The 10,000-nt window shown below is 44.4% G+C and overlaps 1 protein-coding gene across 1 annotated transcript in view; it reads left to right on the top strand.

Moving 5' to 3' along the window:
- The window catches only part of LOC137972412 (dedicator of cytokinesis protein 7-like), a 125,496-nt gene that overhangs the window by 22,285 nt on the left and 93,211 nt on the right, over window positions 1-10,000 (top strand). The window lies entirely within an intron of this gene.

The raw sequence follows: 10,000 nt of genomic DNA, 5'->3' as shown, positions 1-10,000 counted from the left end.
TAGGAAGTAGCCAATCAGAAGGCTGAATTTAGTACCACATGACACAAATGGACCAATCAGAGCATGATCCAACTCATTAAGCATCCGCCACGTTGTTTTGGCGGTAAGTCATCTATTTATTTATTTATTTAGCTTCGCCTAACTGGAATACAATATAAATATATAGGTAAAAAATAGAAAAAAAAAATACAAGGAGAAAAGAAAAAAATTATTAGGCGGGGAGACCACTACAGCATAAAGTAATGTGCAGGAGGAGTCCATAAATGGGCATAGCACCGGAAGTGCGCTGCAAATGTCACGGAAACCAGAAAGCAGGCAAACATCAGGCAAAATGAAACTTTGTTGACAAACCCTATTGCTACAAGTGGGAACATGTGCGGGTCCAAATGACCATCTGTCCCAAAGTTGTTTTCATCTTAACTTACACAGAATTTACTATCTCTGTGAGCTATTTGAGAAAACGAGAGGCCAACAGAATGTGCAACTAGCAAAAAGCATCTCTATCACTGTACGTGGACATTTGGATGCAAACCATTCCTGACTGGGCACCCTGCGGCAATAAGATCGCACTCTTCCCTGTGCCCATCAACGTTCCAAGGCCTCGCTCTGGTGCTGCAGACGAGCATGTTTGGTGTTTAGGCGTTGTTGTTCCTCCACTTGACAGGTGGCCTGGGGTCATGCTTGGACACCCTTCAACCAAGCAATTGTGTCCTCATGGGTAGCCAGGTACCCCAAAAGGGTATGAGATGGCTGTGTTGGGGTCCAGAGCGTGTTGTTGTAGACCAGCTGGTAACGTTTGAGTAGGTAAAAGTTTCCTGCTGGTGGTCCTTTGTCCCGCATGATGAAGTGTGATTGAACATGGGTGTCTCCTGCTTTCCCATAATTCTTGTAGCACGTTCTGCTTGCAAATGTCATAGTTGAGCTGTCGCTGGCCCTGCTTCTTGATGGTGATCCCATGCACTGTGCAGCAAACCTTTCCTTTGTGGTTCCAATACCCATAGTTCTTTGAACCTCCTGACACAAACTCCACAATATAATCTCCTGGGTCCTCCAGTTCTTCGGTCACGTCCCCTAGAAAATTACTCAGCAGAATCTCAGGTTGCCCTGGCCACCAATTGTAAATGACAGAATCCGTGTCAAAGTAGAGTGCTTTGTCCCCCACCATTTCCAGATAGCTGTACAGTTTCATGCCCAGCAGTTGGTAAAGGCCACAATAAATGTATTGGTACGGTCACTCTTGGGTGCTGTTTCATCGGTGTAATTGTAGGTGACAGAGAGCATTCCCTCATTGACAATGTGTGTTACTGCTGGGCTTCGCGTTTCCTTGCTGGGTCCCCTGTGTGGACATTTAGTCTCGGGCATGCGCATGGGTGGCCTTTAATGTAAAACCACGAGGGCCACCGAGTTTTGACCTGAATTCTAAGTTCACTTAGGCTAATCGGTTTTCACAGTTTGTACGTCAGTTAAGTTGACTTTTATGAAGGCGCATCAGTGTAACTGGAATTGTGAGTTTGTCTCACCATGCTTCGTGCCGAAATAAACGTTGAAATTTACGGCTAGTTTACATTTGCATCTACAGTAAAAACTCGACCTCAAGCATGGTTTGTCGATGAATGTGTGGTTTACAAGGATAAATACGGTTCGCTTGGTTTATATATGCAATTGTCACGGTTAATTTCGGGCATGGAAAGCGAAAACATGGAATCTACAATGGCTTATGGGGAGGAAGGAATTTTGAAAGGTTCGTGTTTGCCTTCAATTGACACGGTTTCGTTTCGCCCCATTTCACCGCTTAACACTCCACCGACGGATGTAGCATCAGAAATACGGCTTCATGATTCAGTTAAGGTTCGAGGTTCACTGAATATTGAGAAATCGTTGGTTAATGGTGCCGCGGAGTTAGAATCGGACGCAAGGAAGAAAATTACTATGGATAAAGTTAAACAATATGAAAGACAAAGGTTAAAAGAGCGTAGAACTGTAGCTCTTCGCCACGTTACTAGGCAGATAAACAAAATGAAGCCTCTTCTCGTTGATCTCAATAATTTTGAGTTTGTGTCATTCGAAATGGAAGGTCTAAACAATTTACTTGTCGAGCTACAAATTGCTCAAGATAATTTTCTTGAAGTGTTGGAGAATGAATCAGATATTGCTAGTGCTAATTCATAGTATGAAGTTCATGATGGAGATGTGTTTAAGTTTAAGCAGTCTGTCTGTGATTATTTGTCCAAGGCGAAAGAGGTTCAGTCTGCTGAATTAAGTTCTGCTGCTTCTAACAAGTCTCATGGCTCAAGAACGTCTAAACACACTGGATGAACTAATTTGTCTTCACTTTCATCTCATTCAAAATTGATAAAAGCCAAGTCTAAGGTTGCAGCCCTAGAAGCTGAGGCAGCTTTTCTGAAGGAAAAACAGCCATTGAAAATGGCAGAGGAAAAGTCTAGCTAAGGCAAAGGAAGAAGAAAGGATTTTCGAGCAAATGAACAATGAAGAGTTAGTTTCCACACCTACATGTTTACAGACACAAAAGCTTCCAATATTTCCAATGTCCAGTTTACTCACAGCTAACGTTACAAAAGATACAAACATTGCCTCCCTGTCGACACCAGGGTCAGTTGGTGACAATGGTGACCAGTTCACGCTCATCAAATGCCATTTCAGTGTTGGAACCTGCTTCAAAGTCTCTCCCAGCACATTCTTCTGGCAATCATGTCTTAGGGTACCAGTACCCCTCAAGCAAATCCTCTTAGTGGATATACTACAGGGCAAAGAGGCCCCATTTACACAAGCCCAATGACAGCTTGCAGATCAAGAAGTTCAGGCTTTGGCTTTGAAACCCATGTAGGCATTGTGGCTCCTGGGGGTGAAGCGAACCCCACTGAAATTCCCATGAGTGCACAGCTCTCATCAACCCACCCCACTTCGTGGACAGGCGTGCAGCTGTGTATTCTATCAGAGGTCAACCACAGAGGATCCTACAGACACTGCAACATGTTTATAGCCCGCAAGGTTGCTCAACAAGTTTTTCTGTTAACCCCTTAACAGCCCAGGATGATGCCTTTCAAGATATTGTGGACATTCAAAGAAAGCCCTCCATCCATCAAGTGAGCCTCCAATGTTTTATGGTGATGCTATGGAATTTCCCGCATTTATGACTGCCTTTGAGTCTTTGATTGAACCAAAGTTTGTTGCAAGCTTGGCTTGTTCGTGGACAAACTGTGAGAACTCCTCTAAGTCAGCCATCCTTCCTTTTGCACTCTTGGTCTTATTGTTCCTTTCAGTCCATTTGCTTCGTAGATGCCTAGGTTGGAGCAAGGAGCAAGGATAGGAGCAAGGGTTGCACAGTCGGTTAGTGCGCAGCCTTGGTGCATAAGGTCCTGAGTTCGATCCCCGGATCTGACATTCTTGTTTCGACTTCTTTCCTTTCAGTGTAGCCTAAGTAGCTTTAAATACCCTTAAAACGGAGCACTGATGGAAAGAGGGGGGTAAAATGAGTGCTCCGTCGGCTTCCTGGGAGAGTACTCTATAGAGAGTAAAGGAACTTCCCACGTTAAATAACGTGTACCTTTACCTTTACCTAGGTAACTTTTCCCAAAGTTGCCGCAGTACATGAGCTGTGTTTAAATCATCCATGTGAGACATGCCTTTCATAGCAGACTTTGCCTGGTCCAGAGTCCGAGCCATCGTTTGGTCTGATTGGTTGCCACAAAGACAGTTTGGTAATGTGGGCATCTGCAATCTTGAATGGATCTCCAAACTGTCTCTTTAGCAGTCCCTTAGCTTCTTTGTAGGATCCTTCTGATTTTCTCTGAAGACAACCATTAATAACTTCTTTGGCCTTACCAGAAGTGTACTGACCCAGAAAAATACAGTCTTTCACAGGAGTCCTCAGATCCTGTATTCTCAGAAGAAAATGTTTGCAAACCTCATCATGATGAGAAAGACAAAAGCACTCACGTCAAATTCAGAAGAAGGCCACATAGTAGAGGAAAAGGAACAAGCCTTGCCACGGCATTGAAGCAGGAAGATAGAAAAGAGCAGTCCACATTGTGTTCCTTATGGCAAAGGCCTCACAACCTAAATGATTGCGAACAGTTTTTAAAGAAAGCTCTAACTGAGCGACGGGAGTTTGTAGTGGAGAAGAAACTGTGCTTTGGTTGCTTTAGTGATCAGCACATTGCCAAAAACTGTAAGGAGCGGCAGACATGTAAGACTTGCAAGAGGCAACACCCCACATCGCTACACGACTATGATACAATAGTGCTAATCAATCTGGAGCTGAACCTAGTGTTAGCAGCAACTGTACTGCCATCTGCAACGTCATGGAAGCTGGAGATGTACCTATCAACATGGGCATATTACCAGTTTATTGTTTCACAAGAGTGATCCAGCAAAGAAGATAAAGGTTTATGCGCTTGGCATTGAGGGAAATGAGACTGACCTTATCCTGACTATGATTCACGGAACAAGCAGTGTTACCACAAAGGCCGTTGAAGTATTGGTGATAGCCAACATCAAAGAAGAGGATGTGATCTTGGACCTACCTAGAACGTTTACAGGACATGTGATTCCAGCAGACCGCAATGAAATACCTCGACCGAACGTAATTTGCAAGATGTCTCATTTGAAGAAAATCAGTGCAGAGATATCCCCCTATATGGCGGACATCGAAGTGGGTCTGCTCATTGGATTGAATTGCCCAAGTGCCCTACCTCAAAGAGAAATTGTTTACGGCGAAGATTCAGACCCGTACGCAGTTCGGTTACTCCTCGTATGGTACATCAATGGTCCCCTTCGTAATCAGCAGCAGAGTAGCCGGATTACATGCAACCAAATTGATCTTAGCCATAAAGATACTCTAATCACCCCTCGGGGATATGTAGTCACACAGAGAAAGGTGAAGGAGCGGATATCTCCACAAGCAGTTAGTCAGATGTTCGAGTTGTACTTCTCTGAACGTAAAAAGGGGACAGCAATGTCACAGACATCAAGTTCTGCGAAACGGTCGAGAGTGGCATCGTTCATCTTGAATACCTGCATTATGAGATGCCCCTCCCATTTAAGCATCAGAACATTCAGCTCCCTAACAACTATGCACAAGCCGAGAAGCGTTTAACTGGCCTAAAAAAGCGTCTGAAGGCTGATGCCAGGTATTATGCAGATTACTGCAGTTTTGTGGCTGATATCATCTCCAAAGGATACGCTCGCAAGGTGGATGACGAGCTCGAAAATGAAGTTGGAAGAACCTGGTACCTTCCTCATCATGGGATTTATCACCTGCAGAGGTCGAAAGTAAGGGTGGTGTGTGATTGTTAGGCCACATTTGAAGGACACTCCTTGAATGAGAAACTTCTTCAGGGAGCAGATCTTACAAGTAATCTGCTTGGCGTCCTAACCAGATTTCGCCAAGACATCGAGAAGATGTTCTTTCAAGTGAGAGTTAGAAAGTAAGATCAGGGTTTCCTCAGATTTTTGTGGTGGCCAAATGGAGACTTGGAGCATAACGCCAAAGAGTATTATATGACAATGCATCATTGACTCAATTCCTGACGAGCACAGAGCTGAGAATGTGAAATGCCTCACACTTGGCCGAGATAAGTTGCCCATCGAGAGGGCACTAGGAGTCATTTGGTGCATCGAATCAGATACGTTCAACTTCAGGATTGAACTAAAGGATAAGCCTTGCACACGTAGAGGCATTCTTTTGACTATTAGTTCTATCTACGACCCCTTAGGTGTCATCGCTCCGGTAGTACTTGTTGGAAAGAAGATATTACAAGACATGTGTCGGTCTAACAGCTGGGATGAACCCGTTGACGATGCAACCAAAAACAGATGGGAAAAATGGCGGAATGAACTTTGCTTACTGGAAAGTTTAAAGGTGCCAAGAAGTTTCAAACCTGCGGAATTTGGAAGAATTGTGTCAGCACAGCTCCACTGTATGTCTGATGCTTCGACGTGTGGGTATGGACAGTGCTTGTATTTGAGACTCGAAGACGAGAGCAGGAAAGTGCATGTGTCGTTTGTTATGGGGAAGGCCCGCGTAACACCCAAGAAGATGGTCAGTATCCCAAGATTGGAATTGGCCGCTGCCACGATTTCTGTCAATATTGGTGACAAGTTGAAATATGAATTGGAGTATGAGGACATTAAGGACTACTACTGGACGGACAGTAAAGTCGTCTTAGGCTTTATAAGTAATGAATCTTGTCGTTTTCATACCTACGTAGCCAACAGAGTTCAGCTTATCCATGAGCACACTATCCCTTCACAATGGCACTATGTGGAAACCACCTTGAATACCGCTGACAAAGGGTCAAGAGGTATGTCACCCAAGGACTTCGTGGAGAAATCAGAATGGATTGGGGGTCCTGACTGCCTGAAAAAGTCCATAGAGAGCTGGCTGAAGGAAGAATTGTATGACGACCACATGGATTCAGATTCCCCTGAAGTCAAAAACGTCAAGGTTAACATAAGCGCAGTGAAAGAGAGCAGTGATATTCTCAAGAGACTTTGTCGATTCTCCAGTTGGTTTAAAGCAAAGATGGCTGTAGCACTTTGCCTGAAATACAATAGACGTCTCAGAGATAGAGTTTTGGCCTAGAGGAAAGTGTCCAGCGGTGTGGCATCTGATGAGAAACGTGCTGGACGTAAGGATGTCAATTGTACACCAGTCAACTTAGCTGACTTAAAAGAAGCAGAAATGGAGATCATAAAGCACATACAAAGAAATGCGTTGCCGTCGGAAATTAAAAGTCTCCAAGACATCACAGAGAAAGTCGTCTGCGGTAGTCGTAAGTCAGACAAAGAAAAAAAAGCCCTGATTAAGAAGGCAAGTTCTCTCCGCATGTTGGATCCAGTTGTAGACAGTGATAGTGTTATGAGAGTTGGTGGAAGAATACGGAAGGCCAATCTGCCACGCACTCTAAAGAACCCTGTGATCCTACCAAAGTCAAGCCACATTAGTTCACTGATTATCAGACACGTTCATGAAAAAACACATCATAGTGGAAGAGGGATAACTTTGAACGAACTTCGTTTGTGCGGCTATTGGCTTGTTAGCAGAAATGCAATGGTCAGACAGTTTATTTCTAAATGTGTAACATGTCGTCACCTTTGAGCCAAGGAGAACAGAAAATGGCAGATTTGCCAAAGTCGTGCATAGAGCCAGCGCCACCCTTTACCTATTGTGGGGTCGACTTCTTCGGCCCTTGGCACGCCCACAGAAATCAACAACAGACCTCTAACAGTGGAGACCATCAGCGACCCACATTCGGCACCCCATTATCACCAAGCGTGCTGCTTACAGGAAAGACAAGACTTGTGCTGCCCCCGCCTGGAGAATCCAAGAGAGAAGACCTGTACTGTAGAAAGGTGTGGCGGCATACACAACATATGACTCAAGAATTCTGGTCACGATGGAGCAAGGAATATCTGCAGCAGTTGCAAGCAAGAAACAAGTGGATTCGGCCACAAAGAAATTTTCAGGTTGGAGATGTTGTGTTGTTGAAAGAAAATCAGTTCCCTAGAAACAGATGGCCCATGGCTAAAGTGGTGGCAACCCACCCCGATGATCAGGGTCAAGTACGGTCAGTGACAGTGTTGACAAGTAATCGATCCAAACTGGAAAGACCCGTTAACTAGCTTGTGCTTCTCGTGGAAGCGTAAGAGACCGGGATTCCCGGATGAGGAGCCTGAGGAGCTAGAACTTTGTTAAGAAAGAGATTTAAAGTGAAAGAAACTTGAGTGTTTTCACTAAACATGGAACATTGACATTGTGTTCGCTAAAGATTGATTTCCTTTTTTGTAGAAAATGTTGGACATTTTGGGGAGCCATGTTACTGGTGGGCTTTGCATTTCCCAGCTGGGTTCCCTGCACAGACATTTAGTTTTGGGCATGCGCATAGGTGGCCTTTAATGTAAAACCACGAGGGCCACCAAGTTTTTACCTAAATTATGTTAATCAGTTTTCACAGTTTGTACGGCAGTTAAGTTGACTTTTATGAAGGCCCATCTGTGTAACTGGAATTGCGAGTTTTTATCACGGTGCCTCGTGCCTCAGCTAGTTTACATTTGCATCTACAATGTGTACGGCATGAATGACCACCGAGGTGTCCCACAGCAACTCATAAAAGTCTGGCTAGGGTGGTGACCTGCTCCATCTTGATTTTCAGCCAGGGGTTCACTTACTTGGCAAAGAGACCTGTCTGGGAGCATGGAAAATTTCACACCTCGTGGATCTTGGTAATCTCATAACCAATGGCAACAGCTTTTTCCAGCTCAGGGATACACCAAGTGTTGGTCAGTATGCGTTGCTCAGGGAGCTGAGAAAAACACCAAGGTGCGGTCCAGCACGTGATGCTTGGCCTGTTTGTTGGGTGCACAGGTCCGACGTAGTGGGAATGTGAGTTTGCCTGCACTCTTCAATGGCAAAATGGCATGGTGTTTGAAACGTGGGGGGATGATGACCACTTTGGCCAAGCCTTAGTATGGATTCAGGTTTGTGCTTTCCAAATGGGTCTTGATCTCAGGGTGCCTGATTTGGTGGCAGCAGTCCTTGTTGACCCATGGGTACAGGGAGTTCATGTCCATGAACTGGATCTGCTCACCCTTGTTCTTGTCCACAGTGGCATAGAGCACGACTGCACTGTTGTGGCCTCCAAAAAAGGCATCCCTAAGGTTCAGTGGTATGATGATGGGATGGTTTGTCAGACATGTTTGGATGTGTTCAAGCTATTGTTGGAGGCGATCCCAGTCACACTCCCACATGACAATGAGGTTGTACCCTGGCTGCACAGATTGCCACCTCTTTGACTAAAGTGGCTTTGTAGAATTGTTTAAGTGTCTAAACAGGTGGGACCATAAAAGAGGAGATTGACAGATATTGCATTGCAGCATGGGTTGCACTCTTATTTCACATGCTGCCTGGTACTCGAGGCACCTGGACTGATGAGAGGCATCCTCTTGGTCGTACCCCTTGTCACACTTGTCACAGGAATAACTCTTGTTGAAAAAAAGTGACGTAGCTAGTACACCCATGGAAATAATCCCCAAGTTTGACCAACCGCAGAATTGGAGCAACCGTACATGACGCTCACAGAAAGACCACAGCACATCTACGTGATTCATCAACAACTTTAATCTGATACCGTAATTGGAGAGCTAGATTTGAAAGAGTTGGAGTTTGCCCAGTCCACATGAGCAGCTGCATGCAATGCCTCACTGCGCAAGGGATGTTCTTCTATGTCATCCCAGTCAGGCATGAAAATGACTTTTTCTGTATGCAACAGTTCCCGTTGCTGCTCTAAAGGTAATCCACCCTGTCCTGCATGTGGTGAAAACATGACTATAATTCACAATCTCGAAAGAAAAGTGATTGGATCCATGCAAAGTCACCTCTTATATACAGAGTGCACCGATCACAGATTCATCGCTTGTGAGAGGTTTGTTCCTTTGTACAGCAATAACAGGACCTAACCGAGGGTGTGGGATCAAATGACATTGTGTTGACAAATCACGGACCTCAAGTGAAATCGTGGGCTTACCTTTTATAGTCTCTTCCACCCAATCACATACCTTTCCATGATCACATCCTTGGGATTGGAGGGGGTATCCCTCTCTTTTTCAGGGATCTAAAGGTTTTTAACAATGCAATAGAACAGCTTTTCGTCAACAATTTATTGACTTTTGTTTTCAACAATACATTGATTAAAGAAAGAAACATTGTTCTTTCAAAGATTGAGATTGGTTTTGGCTTGCATGATTTTCTTGATGATCGGTTCAGTCATTCTCTTCTGCCCTGGTAACTTGTCAATGGCTTTGATTGTCTGGTCATCTGCTGCATGTCTATCTCTCAGATTCCCTGGCCTGTAAATAATCTATGTCGCACTGTTTGGCAATCTTGTCAAAGTCCCTTACGAAAATAGTGCCTATTTTAAAGCTGTTTTTTTCCTATTTTACATCCTATTTTTGATAGGGGATATTTTATCCCTATGTTTGA

This window comes from Montipora foliosa, chromosome 10 (assembly GCF_036669935.1).
Source record: "Montipora foliosa isolate CH-2021 chromosome 10, ASM3666993v2, whole genome shotgun sequence".
In the NCBI taxonomy this organism is placed as follows: Eukaryota; Metazoa; Cnidaria; class Anthozoa; order Scleractinia; family Acroporidae; genus Montipora; species Montipora foliosa.
The sequence above is the reverse complement of the archived record's forward strand: the minus strand, read 5'-3'. Positions and strand labels throughout refer to the sequence as shown.